The sequence below is a fragment of the Chelonoidis abingdonii genome, chromosome 11 (assembly GCF_003597395.2).
Source record: "Chelonoidis abingdonii isolate Lonesome George chromosome 11, CheloAbing_2.0, whole genome shotgun sequence".
Taxonomy (NCBI): Eukaryota; Metazoa; Chordata; order Testudines; family Testudinidae; genus Chelonoidis; species Chelonoidis abingdonii.
The window spans coordinates 40,225,749-40,240,049 of NC_133779.1; the positions used below are offsets into that span (position 1 = coordinate 40,225,749).

General features: G+C 54.5%; 1 long non-coding RNA gene across 1 annotated transcript; it reads left to right on the forward strand.

The window, feature by feature from the left end:
* The first annotated feature begins 1,742 nt into the window (after nucleotides 1-1,742).
* On the forward strand, nucleotides 1,743-12,463 carry LOC116834020 (uncharacterized). Its single transcript, XR_004375858.2, has 3 exons — nucleotides 1,743-1,863; nucleotides 5,477-5,744; nucleotides 12,315-12,463. It is a non-coding gene; the product is annotated as an uncharacterized LOC116834020 (long non-coding RNA).
* Nucleotides 12,464-14,301: the final 1,838 nt, after the last annotated feature.

Here is a 14,301-nt window from a genome sequence, read left to right on the forward strand (position 1 = left end):
GGTGAAGGTGCCTGGCCCCTTTCTGTTGGATCTCTGTGCATTGGGCCAGGGTCCCGCTGTCTTGGATGGGATCATCTATGATACCCTGCCACGCGTAGGCCATGCCCATGGGTGACTGATCCTTCTCCAGCTGAGCTGGGAGCTGGGTGAGCCCCAGGGGGGTGGGTGACCACATGAAGCATTCTCTCTACACTAGTCAGTAAGGCACTAACGAGGATTCCTTCCCTAGCACACTCCTATTTAAAGCCCATGACCTTTCAGTGCCCACCCAGGAGTAGAAAACCAGCACGTGCTCTGGAAACCTCCATCCTCCCTAGCCTCTTCCTGAGCCCAGTCAGGGCACATCACCGCAGCTGACATTCAGCAAGGGCTTGTGTAGGGGAGCAAAGGTCCCTTTGGGGTTGCCAAATGGATCTCTCCAGTTGAAGAGATGGGGTGGGGAGGAGAAATGGGAACCTTTGTCCATCTCCTGTCACAGCCCCCTCCTGCCCAGATCCTCTTGTCTTCTCTACCACACTGGATGTGTGGGATGAAAAGCATCTCTGGGATGCCGGCCTCATTGGGACCCAAGAGGTCCCTCCCTGTCCACTACTTCCCTGAGGAGGCTGGGGACAGAACTAACCTACTGGGGTAGGTCAGAACGTTCCACCATGATTTGAGGTGTTTGCGCAGCCCTAGCACAACAGGGGTGGGGGTGGGGGGTGCAGCTTGTCTGTCACCAAATAGATGATTTAAGATAATGATTAATAATAATGTTATTGTGGACCGGGCGACACCTTCTGCTGGGTCACAGCTGACCACGTGAGTTCCCCTCTGTTTGGGTCTGGTTTCTAATGGGAAATGATGTGTAACTCTTGATGGGAGGGGATTTAAGGGGGGGCACACGACCGCCCCATGCATTCCTTCGGGGGAGGGGTAAACATGGGGAAAATTGAAACTTGCCTACTGACTGTGGTTGGACATTTGCTGGCAGCCAGAGCAGGTGAGAAGCCCTGTCCCGTGGGTGCCTGGCCAGCGGCTGGCTGGGGGAGGCTGCAGCTGGGAGCTGTTTTGCCTGGGGGTGTAAGCCTGGGAGTGAGGGGCGGCAGAGAGAGCTCAGCGCAGACTGCGGCCCCAGTAGACCGTCTGCTTCGTGCCCCTGTGGCAAGCTCAGAGAGGGGAAGGCGCTGAGATGCATCAAGCGGGACTGAGCCCAGGCAGCCAACAGCACCTAGAGGCGGCAGGGGACTGGGTGGGCTCTGCCCTGCTACATCAGCGTTTCGGGGAGCAGGACCAAACAGAAGGGGCGCGTGACCCAGCATGCACCCATGCATCGTGTGTGTGTGTGCGCGTGCGAGGGAGATCGATCCTGGCCGGAGGCCGAAGCGTGAGTCACAATTGTTACTAGGGCAGGTAACTGACCGTTAGAACAAACGGCCAAGGGACGTGGCAGATTCTCCATCTCTCGATCAGGGACGTCATTTCACACCAGTGTGGGTGCCGGGTGTGGGGGAACGCAAAGTTGTCATCGCATAGCCCATGGTACGGGATTGTATTATATCCTGCCAAGTCGGGCAGCAGTGTACCAAAAGTGGAAAACATAATGGAGCACACAGACCTACAGAAAGTCCAAGGAGAGGGCAACCAAGACCTGAGGGGGGCAACTTGCCCCCTTTGCCCCATAGCAAATGATGTCCCTGCTATTGATGGCCTTTCTGGAGGATGCTTTAGTCAAACCCATGTCATTGTGCTTGATACAGACGTAGCTGGTCTGCGCTGCACCAAAGGCCGGAGCAGGTGATCCAATGGTCCCTTCCAACCTTACCACCTACGGGGGGGGTGTCAGCGGTTGCCGGGGAAGGAGAGATTAATTGTCTGAGTGAGGTGAGCTCTGGGGTTCTGTGAGACCGGGCGGGTGTGATTTCTATGTGCTGTATATTTATATATAAAATTATTGTTCGTGCTCTCACACCATGCACCCTGCAGAACATTAACCCTGATTTCATGGTGCTGAAGTGTTCTGCTATTAACAAGGAGGTAGAGTTTTGTCCTTGGTCGTTTAAGAAAATAGCCACCCTTCCAACGGGGAGGATAGTTCAATTTCCTTCCCATCCCCAAAGCCTTATTTAAGAGCTGCTGGGAACTAAACTCAGGCCAGGTGAGAAAAGCGTCGTCTTACTCTCTGTTGCAAGAAGCGAAGTAACTGCAGTGGGCCGGTCTCTCGTCAGCCTTTGCAAGCTAAGCAGCGCTGAGGCTGGCCAAGGCACGGATAGGAGGTTGTTCCTTATGAGCAGGGCTGGGTTTACAGTGGCGCCATGGAGCTGGGCCCATGCTCAGAAGGGGCCCCGGCCTACTCCGTGTGCACTGCGCCCCAAGACCCCGCAGGTCCCCCCGCCCTCCACTTGGCCTTCCTGCCAGCTGGCCGAGGGCTCCTCTCTGCCCCCTGGCCGGACCCCAGTGCACCTCTGGCTCTGGGCAGTCTCTGCTTCCCACCACCTGTGGGGCCCTGTCTGTCTCCCCGGAGCTGAGCCACCCGGGACTGGGGCAGAAGCCTGGCCAGTCTTGGCCAGTTGAGGGGTGGGGACAGTGTGGCGGGCTTGGCTGGGCCACTCTAGGCAAGTGGGTCCTGAGGGAGCCTGGCTAGGGCAGCCCTGGCCTGGCTGATCGCACCACTCCCGAGGGGCTGGAGCAATTCCCAGCCCTGGCTGCACTGCCGGCTCAGCCCAGCAGACACAGTCGCCTCCCAGCGGGGCCGGTGAGTGCAGTCGGGAGGCAGGGCGTGGGGGAGTGGGTCTCTGGGGAGCACTGGGGGTGTGTGCTGGGCTGTGGGGGGGCAGGGAAGATGTGTGTGGCGGGGCACTAGGGAGTGGGGGTTCTGTGCGGGGTGCTGGGCAGTTGTGGTGGGGCTGTGGGCAGGGGGGTGCTGGGCAGAGGTGATGGTGTGCAGGGTGCTGTGCAGTTGCGGGGGGGTCTGGCAGGGGGCGCTGGGCATAGGGAGTAGGGGGGTGTTCGTGTTGGGCGAGGGGGAGCTGTGTGGCATGACATGGGCCAGTCCCCAAGGGCAAGGGGCAGGCTGGCAGCAGAGGGCCGAGTGGGCCACTGTGCATCTGGCAACTGCCAGTTTGTAAACAGTGCCCTCACACTGGGCTGGGCGGAGCGGGGCCGCCCCTGTCGTGCCCCATTGCCCCTGGCTGGCCCCTCGCTCTGGGGACCGACCTCCCCGCGCCAGGCTCCATTGCCCCCATGGGGGTCCACAGATATGTTTGGCTCCAGGCCCACAAAAGGTTAATCCAGCCCTGCTTGTGACTCAATCCTTTAGCTGTGTCGTGGCAGGTGCCACCACATACGATGGTGCTTGTTCAAGATCTCACATCCCCTCTGTGCAAAGTGCTTCTTATCCCAAACCACTGCACAGCTGCACCCCAGAGAGGCTGCATTTCAGGTTCACAGGAAGGGATTTTTTGTCAATAGAGGCTTTATGACCCCAAGCTGGGCTCTCTGAGTGGAAAATGTTCTGTCTCAATGTCTATTAAGATTAAGTATCAGCCGGGCGGCCTCTGTATTAAATAACGCTGCTTAGAGGACAAAATGTCTGTGCCTGGTACAAGATCCATGTTGTTCAATGTGGTCATCAAGAATCTGGAAAGGGGGTGAACAGAAAGGTGGCAAAGTTTGCAGATGATACAATATCACTTTGGAGAGTTAAATCCAGAGCTGGCTGTGAAGAGTTAAAAAGGGATCTCACTAAACTGGGTAACTGGGCAACAAAACGGCAAATGAAATTCAGTGTTAATCAGTGGAAAGTAACGAACGTTGGAAACCATAATCCCAACGGTACCCAAACAATAAGAGTCTAAATTAGCTGTTATCATTCAAAAAAAGATCCTGGAGCCATCGTAATTCTCTGAAAACATCTGCTCATTCTGCAGCGAACAGAATGGTAGGAGGCATTAGGAAAGGGACAGAGAAAACAGAAAATACAATGCCACTGTCGAAATCCATGGGACCCCCACACCTTGAGTACTGCACGAAGTTCTGGTCGCCCCAGCTCCAAAAAGGTACAGAGAAAGGCAACAACAATGATTAAGGGTATGGAACAGCTTCCATATAAATTGAGATTTAAAAGACTGGGACTGTTCATCTTAGAAAAGAGACGACTGGGAGAGGGGCTATGATAGAGGGCTATAAAATCATGGCTGGTGTGGAGGAAGTGAATAAGGAAGTGTCATTTACCCCTTCACATAATACAATAGCCAGGGGTCACTCAATGAAATCAATAGGCAACAGGTTTAAAATAAACACAAAGAAGCCCTTCTTCACACAACGCACAGTCAACCTGTGGAACTCATTGCCAGGGAATGTTGTGAGACCAAAAATATAACTGTTCAAAAAAGAATTAGCTAAATTCTTGGAGGATAAATCCACCAATGGCTATTAGCCAAGGGATTGTCCAGGTGTCCCTAAACTTCTGTTTGCCAGAAGCTGGGAGTGGACAACACAGGATGGATCACTCAATAAACTGTTCATTCCCTCTGAAGCATCCATCCCTGGCCACTGTTGGAAGACAGGATACTGGGCTAGACAGACCATTGGTCTGACCCAGTGTGGCTGTTCTTATGTTCATATTTGCACTGTTATTGCCAAGGAGTTACAATGCTGTAGGGATTGCAACTCTCATCCTTATGGTTTCACGTAGATCTTTGCACTCTGGATAACACAGCTGGTACAAGGAGGCACCTCTGTATCCCATGCGCTAAAGCAGGACAGAACCTTGTGGCTGCTTGAACTGGGGTTTGGAGAAGGCAGCTAACTGCAGTGGATATAGCTGTGCTGGAGAAGGGGTTCCCAGAGCAGGAATATCTTGGTTGTGGGGGGAGGGTGCTACACAGGAGGGATAGGGCTGGGTTGTGGGAGCCTGGGAGGTTGTTCATCATGGGCTGAGCCAGGTTTCAGGGGATGGGGCTAGAGGTGAGTTTTGGAGGGGGATTCTCATGGCCAGGAGAACTGGGTTGAGGAGCGAGTGGAGAGGTTACCTAGAGGAGACCTGGCTGGGTTGCTGGTGGGTGGGAGGGAGGATGTGCATGCTGGATGGAGCTGGGTTGCAGGTGTTAGGGTGGGGCTGGTTTTTGGAGACGTCGTCATGGCAGCAGCGGGCTGGCGCTGGGTTTGGCAGGGTTCCCATGGTAGCGATGGTGGTGGGCTTTGGAGGGGTTGTGATGGCAGTGATGTGAGTGGGGCTGGATCACAGCAGCAGTTCTTTCCATCCACACTCTGGAGCATTCAAGCCCTGGAAACCTCAGAGGTGCCAGGCCAGACATTTTAATCAACTGTCATTACATGGCCAGGCAATACATTCTCCCTGGTGGAGACATTTGTATTGATGTCCTGACAGGAGGAAAGATTTAATAAAGCCCATTTATGATGACATCAATAGAACCTATTAGTGAAACATTGGCTAAGTGATGGTTAATAAAATATTTACTTGGATCCATCTCAGAGGACCACTCGGTGATGCGCTGTCCCTGACCTAATTTGGGAGCCCACAGGAAACGCTGACCCCAAAAGCTGCTCCAGCCTCAACGTGTCTGAAATGCCTCTTGCTCCTGTGTCTCTGCCGCTGCGGATGGAGGATCCACTGCTGGGGTGAGGATGGCCATTGGCAATGTACAAAATGGGTTTGCGGAGAGAAGCTGGATTGGGGTGTTTCCAGCAGCTGGAGGAGCAGATTCCTGAGGATTGCAAGCTAGAGAGAGAAGAAATCGCAGGTAACATATGAAATAAATGAAAGGTTGGGAGTGGTGTCTAGTTGTTAGCGCAGGGAACTGGGAGCTCGAACACCTGGGTTCTGTTCCCAGCTCGAGGAGGGGAGAGGAGTCTAGGGATTAAAGCAGGGGGTTGTGAGTCACGTTCCAGCCTTAGGTCTGGGAGTGGAGTGTGCTCTAATGATTAGTGGGGGTGGCGGTAAGGGCTGGGAATGAGGATGCCTGGGTTCCATCTTTGTGAGGAGGCCTCTTGTGTTCTACCGCCAGCACTGTTGGGGAATATTGCCTAGTGGTTAGTGTTTGGTGGGACTGGGAGTCAGGACACCTGGGTTCTGTTGACTCACATGTGACCTTGAACAAATTGCTCCAGGACCTTTGCTTGCCCCAGCCAGAAGACGACACCATGTTTGTCAGGAGAGGGAGGGGAGTTGTGAGGCTCTGTGGAGATTGGCAAAGAGCTCAGGAAGAGCCCAGAGAAGAGCTGGGTATAAAGTCCGCTGGCAGGATGTCTCGGGGAGGTGCTGCAGTTGCAGCCCCAGCTGAGCTGCACTAGAACCAAGTAATTCGGGTGGTCGTGGTTATTCCTTGGGTTCCTTCTATGAGCCCCGGGGGAGCAGTCAGGTGGACGGGCAGCAGCACAGGGACTAACCTGCCCATTAATAAAGCTGCCAGCTTCCTGGCACCTTCGCCTTCTGCCCCCCTGCCCAAGGGGCCGGGCGAAGGACATAGGCAGGGACGTGGAAGCAGGAAGGAAGGGATAAGCCAATTCTCATTTACCCCTTTCCTGCCCAGTTCCCATGGCTGGAAAGTAACAAAGTCAAGATTAATGGAAGTTCTCCAGCCCACAGTGGACCGTGTGAAACCTGCAACCTCCGTCAGCCTCAGAAACCAGCAGTAATTAAAACTTGGTGACAGGGATGGGATTAGAAACCAACTCGGGCACTTAAGAGCCAGGCCTGGAGGGGGCATTAAGGCCCCACATTATCCCCAGCTTTCACCATTAGACATTCTGCCCCTCCCAGCTGGGAATGAAACTCAGGAGTCCTGGTTCCCTACCTCCACCAGCTGCTCTGAGCACCAGGTAACACTCCCCTCTGATCTGCGGTAGCATGGAGGCGTCCCGACTCTCAGTGCTATTCTGGTCCTTCCACTAGAGCCCACTAGCGTCCCAGGGCCGAAAATGGAACTCAGGAGTCCTGGCTCCCGGCACCCTATGGGCCACTCATAGGAAGGCCCTGGGAAGCGGGGCCAGCTCCCCACCAGTGCTGCCCTTGCTCCTGACATCCAGGGCAGCCCACACGCCCGGTTGCACCTTCAGGTGTGAGCTGTCTGCACAGATGCACTTTTCCCTTGGCCACTTGATCCTGGCACGAGAAGGGTTAACAGGCTTTGGCTTCTCCAGCCTTTCCCCCTTCCCCCCCCACCCCATTGGGTTATGGGTGAGGCAGGTGTGGGTCTCCTCTCCCCCCCATCCTGACCCCCAGGTGGCTCCCCAAGGGCGCCAGTCCATTGCTTGTTGAGGCATCCAGGGTCCGTGTCCTTTGGAGGTGATGCCGTTAGCTCCCTGCCCCAGCCACACAAAGGAGCCTTAAGGAATCTCAGCCCTGGGAGCTAAAGCCCTGATCTTGGCTGGGGGCAGTGGGACCTACCACGCCACCCTCCCCCCGTATCTCCTCTCTCCCCTGCCCTCCAGGACTCGCTCCCTGAGCAATGGGTGCTAGAGAGGGGAGAAGGCTCCTCTCACCAGCCCAGGGTTGTCCTTCTCCGTATATTCCCCAGCACTGCGTCCACTGTGCTTTCAAACACCCCCCGGGGCCTCCTTCGCTCCCCTTGGCAAACGCTTCCTCTGGCAGGTAGATTTCTCCAGCAGGAGGTGTTTTCCCTGCTTTCCTCCTCGTCGTCTCTCTCAGACCTTCCCCACCAACGGGCCCCTCACCCTCGTGTCTGTTCTCCTCGCTCCACATGCACATGCTGATTCAGCTGCTGGCCTGCATTGCCATTTCCACACTGGGGTTTGCACGGCCAGGCAGGAGGGGCAGTGCCGGTTCTGGCTCCCAGCGAGAAGCAGGAATTCTTACAAATGCTTTGTGCCCTGGGGCCAGAGGCGGTATGTTTTGTGGGCTGGTGGGGGGGACAGCAGGCCTTTGAGATGCCCTCGCTGATGGCTGGGTCTCTCCAGCTCCTGAGGCACACCCGGGCCAGAGTGAAGACGGGACAAGCCCAAGAGCCGGAACGGCAGCTCAGTGGGATGCAGAGCGGAGGGAGAGGGGTGTGATGTCTTGTGGCTCATCCCTGCTACTGAGTAGAACATGTGAGGTCCTGGCCAGGCCTGAATGAATCATGACGCGTAACAGGCGGTTGCCCCAAAGTGAGCGGCAGGAGTGATGGTGACAGGCAGATTAAAAGTGGGGGCCACTGCACTTAGTGGGAGCAGTGTCCCTGTCACCATCCCTTCTCCCGCATCTCTGTGGGGCATCCTCCTCCACCCCAGTTGTGCCCTGTGATTCACCTAGGGTTTGTCTTCACTGCAGAGTGAGCTCAGGTTACAGCTCGAGTCCCATCCACACACAGCCCAAACCCATCACTCCAGCACAGTGGTGCTTTTACCAACAGTTGGCTGGCTGGGCAGGGGGGTCCGAGCTACAGCTCAAGCGAGCACAACACATTAGCCTCTGGGACACAGTGTTATTTCAATGGGAGGCTGCTCTCACTTGGGCTGGGCTAACACTGGAGTTAACCCTGCAGGGAGACCAGACCAGATGACAAGCTCTTTGGGGGGAGGGAACTGCCTTTCATTGCATGTGTGTACTGCACCGAGCACTGGGGGAGGGCCCGGGGTGCGGCTGCTGATTGGAGCCTCTGGACCATGCTGCAAAGCATCCAGCAATCGTGTGCATTTGCGAGGCAAATGGGCCCCATCCTTCTTAAAGACAAAGGGTCCTGCTTTTAATTAACGTGACTCAAAATGTGGAGGGTGGGGCAAGCCTCCTTCTCAGACACTGAGGCCGGCTTCCCCGCTGCCCTTGCACATCATGCAATTGTTTGCACCAGTGGAAAGGGAGCATGTCCACTCTGATCTGGGAGCTGTTTGCACCTTCTTAGCCTGGGTGTCAATGGCTGGGCAAGGCTTCGGGGGATGGGGGATCAGGCCTCCAGTCTCTGGCTGGGTGAGTCCCGCTCTAAGTACGTCTCCTTTGTAGCCAGCCTGCCAGGTTCATTTTTCCTCCCCATCAGAATATTAAAAAGAAATTGGAGACCATTTTCGTGCAATAAATTTGGCACAATGGAGAGAAAATGATCTGGCTCTGGAGCCTTGCCAGCATCCCCATATATAATACTCAATGGCTGGGTGCTTGCCCTCCACAGGTAGTAAAATATCCTCTTCTGCTCTGGCAGTGCCGTTCCCGCCCAGGACCGAATAGCAGGCTGCTTGTTCATGGCATTGCCTCTGCCCCAGAGAACAGTGCCCACCCCTCCCCCGGGCGCTTTGGCTTTACAAGGAAGGGGAACACACTATCATTCGAGAAGGCAGCTGCACCTCTCGGTCTGGGCCAAATGATCAGACACAGCAAGTGTGCCCTAGGAAAGTCACACATCAGGCAGGGTAACCTCCCACTCCCCTGGCACGTCCCGGCTGAATAAAATCCAGGTATCCTGACTCTCCGTGCTGGGCCTTCACAACTCCACCCTTCCTCAAAATGGCCAGGGCCCTGCAAAATATTCCTAGCACCCCTTTATCCCTCAAGTCCCCAGGTATTCCTAGCACCCCCTCTCAGTCATGCTAGGTGGATCTGGTCTGGGGGTTCTGTTACAAATTTGCATTGTGTTTGTTTGTATGCTGGGGGGGAAGTTTTCAAACTTGAGGCCAAATTGTACAGAATTTGCTATATTAAAAAAAAAAAGTGATTCCAGGTGAAACTAACAGTTCTCATCTTTATTTTATTTACTAAGGCCTTTGATGGTGCAACATACATGGATCCAGACCAAAATCAATGGTCCTGATCCTCTTGCTTACACCAGTTTTATGTTGGTATGACCTTATACGCAGCAGTGGAATCATTCCTGATTTCCACCAGGGTGAGCGAGGAAAGAACAGTTGAAATAAGAACCTGATTTTTAACAAGGAGGGGAATTAAGCATTGGAACGACTTACCTAGGGATGGGGAAATGTAGAGTTGGAGGGACCCTGAGAGACCATCAAGTCCAGCCCCCTGTACCGAGGCAGGACCAAGTAAACCTTGACCAACCCTAGCAGGTGTTTGTCCAGCCTGTTCTTAAAAACCTCCAGCGATGAGGGTTCCACGACCTTCCTTGGAAGCCTGTTCCAGAGCGTAACTACCCTGAAAGTTTGTCCTAATATCTAAGCTAAATCTCCCTTGCTGCAGATTAATCCCTATCTTCTGTGGACAGGGAGAACAATCGATCACCGTCCTCTTCATAACAGCCCTTAATATATTTGAAGATTCTTATCAGCCTCCCCCTCCCTCTCTTTTCTCAAGACCGAACATGCTCAGCTTTTAAATGTTTCCCTCCGAGCTCAGGATTTCTAACCCTTTGATCATTTTTGTAGCTCTCCTCTGGACTCTCTCCAGTTTGTGCACATCTTTCTGAAGGTGCAGTGCCCAGAACCGAATGCAGTGCTCCAGCTGAGGCCTCACCAGTGCTGACTAGAGCTGGACAATCACTTCCCGGGTCTTACATATGACACTCCTGCTGATACGCCCCACAATTATAACTGCATCACATTGTTGACTCTCATCCAATCTGTGATCCACTGTAACCCTCCAGATCCTTTTTAGGTGTACTGTCACCTCACCAGTTATTCCTCATTTTGTAGCTGTGCATTTGATTTTTCCTACTTACGTGCAGTACTTTACATTTGTCTGTATTGATTTTCATCTTGTTGATTTCAGACCAATTCTCCAAATTGTCAAGGTCATTTGAATTCTAATCCTGTCCTCCAAAGTGCTTCCAACCCCTCCCAGCTTGGTGTCAGCTGCAAGTGTTATAAGCTTCCTCTCCACTCAGTGATCCAAATCATTAATGAAAATATTGAACAGTACTGGAGCCAGGACTGATCCCCAGGGTACCCCACTTGGGACACCCTCCCAGTTTGACAGTGAACCACTGATAACTACTCTCTCAGTACATTCTTTCAACTATTTGTGCACCCACCTTCTGTTTCCATCTAGACCTCATTTCCCTAGTTTGCTTATGAGAATGTCCCATGGGACTGTGTCAAAAGCCTGACTAGAATCAAGATAGACCACATCTCCTGCTCCCCCCTCAGCCCGATCCACTAGGCCAGTAATCCATCAAAGAAGAAAATTGGTTTGGTTTGGCATGATTTGTTCTTGACAAAGCCGTGCTGGCTACTCCTTGGAACCACATTATCTTCTGTTTGCTTAATAATTTATTCCAATATCTTTCCAGGTATCAAAGTTAAGATGACTGGTCTATAATTCTAGCATTCCGATTTGTTCCCTATTTTAAAGATAAGTGCAATGTTTGTCCTTCTCCAGTCCCCTGGGACCTCATCTGTCCTCAAAGATAATTGCTAACGGTTCTGAGATTGCTTCAGCTAGTTCCCTAAGTACCCTACGGTGAAATTCATCTGGCCCTGCTGACTTGAATACATCTCGCTTCTCTATATTCTTTAATCCATTTCCACTTCCTACTTGTTAATATTATTCGTGTTGCATATCTGGTCACCATTAACCTTTTCAGTGAAATCTGAAGCAACATTCACACTAAACATCTCAGCCTTCTGGATCTCATCCATAATTAGTTCTCCTTACCCCATAAGTAGGGGACTTCCATCGCTTATAGCTGTTTAAATGAAGATTGGATCTTTCTAAAAGACATGCTTTAGCTCAGCCACGTGCTCTGCTCAGACATGGTGCAAGAATGACCGGTTGAAATTCTGTGCCCTGTGTTACGCAGGAGGTCAGATTAGCTGATCATAATGGTCCATCTGGCCTTTAAATTTGAGTCATTAATTATTGCAACAGGGGAAAAAAATCTTAAACTCTAGTCTTGTCACGTAAAAAGTTTTTCAGTTTTTCCTTCAAGGTGCTAATAATTATTCCAAAGAACACCTGGGCTGCAAAGTCCCACTGAACACTAGCCTTAAAGGATGTATCTAACCCTATAATGCTGCATACAGTGGCTCTGCACACGGATTCTGTACCAGACCTATGGCAGGTTGGGAGTGATTTTTACTGATGATTTATACCAGTCTGATCCCTAATGTGGACGCAGTTATACTGGTATAAAAGTGCCTTAGGTCAGTACCACGTATGCCCCTTGCCATGTGGGAACAGCTCTGCTAGTACATGTCAGGATAACTGGATCCACACCAGGGCAGGTTGCACCACTTTACATATACAGGGAACATTAAAGTGGTTCAACTTTCTAGTGTAGACAAGGCCCCAAAGTGGCACCAGTTTACCTACACTGGTATCAAGTTATATCTTCAGTTTGATGTTGTGGGTTGCCCTGGGCTGGCTGTTTGTGTGAGTCTGTTGTAGCTCTTCCATGCTGATGACTTCTGTTTGCTCTCCCCCCACCCAGGTGTTTAGGGAACCCAATGACACCTGGTCCCCAGGAGACAGACAGAGCAGAAGCCCTCGCTAGAACCACTGCTCCCCATCCCCACGCAGACACGCCCCCGGTGCTCTAAGAGCCAGAGGCCGATTCCAACTGGGCGCCCCTGGTGCGGAGCAGGTAAGGAACAGGATGGCAAGGCCAGGCCCAGGTGCCCAGAGACTGGGGCTCCTGCAGATCCAGTGTTCTCCCCTGGGGTGCGTTTTGGTTGCAGTAGAGGGCTCCCTTTTCCTGGCGGCAGGGCAGGGCTGGCTGGGAGGTCCCTACCTGATTCACCTGCCCAGGGAGTGAGATGATGGGTGGGGTGAGGGCCGGAAGGGCTTCCCCAGGCTGCTGTCTGGGACTGGGCTGGTTCCATCTGAGCTGCCTTGGCCTTGCTGCTGCAGGGCGATGGGGGGGCAGCTCAGAACCCCCCGGCCAGAGGGGCAGGGAACATCTCCCCCCGTCGAGGGGGCGTGGCCCAGAGCCGGGGGAGGGAGCGGGGGGTGCGGCAGGAGGGCAGTTCTGGCCGAGCCCACCAATCAGGCGGCCGCCCGGGCTCCCCCAGAGCCGCCTGAGGGCGCGGGCAAGCGCCAGCGGCCCGGGCTGGCCATGCGCGCGCTCGCAGGGAGCCGTCTGCCAGACCACCCGCAGGCGGCGCGCTCCCGCCACCCCCGGCGGCCGGACTGCCCTGCGCCACACCCTCCGGGCACCGCCGCCGGGCAGCGCTTCCCGCGGGAGCCCCGCGAGCTGCACCCCGAGTTCCCGACCCGGGGGGCCGGCCCCCCCGCAGCTGCTGCTGCGCATCGGAGCCGCCCCTGCCGGGCGGCTGCCGCTCCTGCAGGTCAGGCACCGGGCTGCGGAGCAGAGGAGCGGGCTCGCTGGCACAGCCCCGCCTCAGCGGCGGGCCCGAGCAGCCTTCCCCCACAGCCTCCGCAGCACCTGCAGCCGGCGAGCGGCGACCACCGCACGGCCTGCGGTTCCCGCAGCGCGGCCGCGGCCAGCAGCGACGGGGGCGAGGCGGGCGGCGAGCTCCGAGCCAGCGGCTCGCCACTTCTCCCGCGGCTCTTGCCGCTCGCAGCGCTGGCGAGGCCCGGAGCCCCCGGAACGGCAGGTAGGTAGGGGTGTGGATTGTAAAGCTCACACAATGCACACTGGTGGGGGGCGAACCATTGCAGCCGGCAGGAGGATCAGTGAAGTGGGAGAGAGAGAACCCGATAGACCAATGGGGGGGGGGGGGTGGCGTAACGATTAGCTTGGCTGCAGGCAGATCTTTGTCTGAAGAGCCTGGGACTTACCAGTGCCAATGTGGGTACCGGGGTTGTGTTAAATACCCGATTCCTTTCTGTGTGGTTAGGAAGGGGGGTAGATACATAGGTTCCTAGGAAACTGGGACATGTTTCTTTCCCGCTGTCCGCCCCCCCCTCCCCGGCCGGAACCGCTGGGTTTTAGAACATTTTGATGACAGACTCAAACTTTGTCTTCTTCTCTCCCCACATCAAGCTGTGGGGGTGCAGCCCTGGCCTTGCAAAGTGGGGTGGGGGTTGGGGATGGGCTCCTCCCTCAGGTCTGGGTGCTGAGCCCTGCTTCTTTCTGAGCTGAAGGCTGTGACGCTGAATTGGGGAAAGGGGGGGATTCTTGAAAGTGGCTGAAAATTCAGTGCTGGGCTTTGTCCTTCTCTGAGACTAACCGGTCTGTGGGGGTCTGTGTGCCGGGGCCCAAGGAATGATTCATGGATAATTGTGTTTGTAAGGGTGTGAAATGCTCTTTGGGGCCTTACCCAGCAGTTCTCAACCTTGGGGTCACAATCCCACAGGTGTCGGGGGGTCACGCCCACCCTGCTCTTCCTGTAGTGCGAAATGGGTAAAGGGGGGCAGGGTCATAGCTGAACCCAGGTGGCTGGAAGGAGGGTGATCTCTGTGTGGGGAAAAGGGCCTGGGTTTGGATATGGTTAAGAATCCGTGTCCTTGTCACT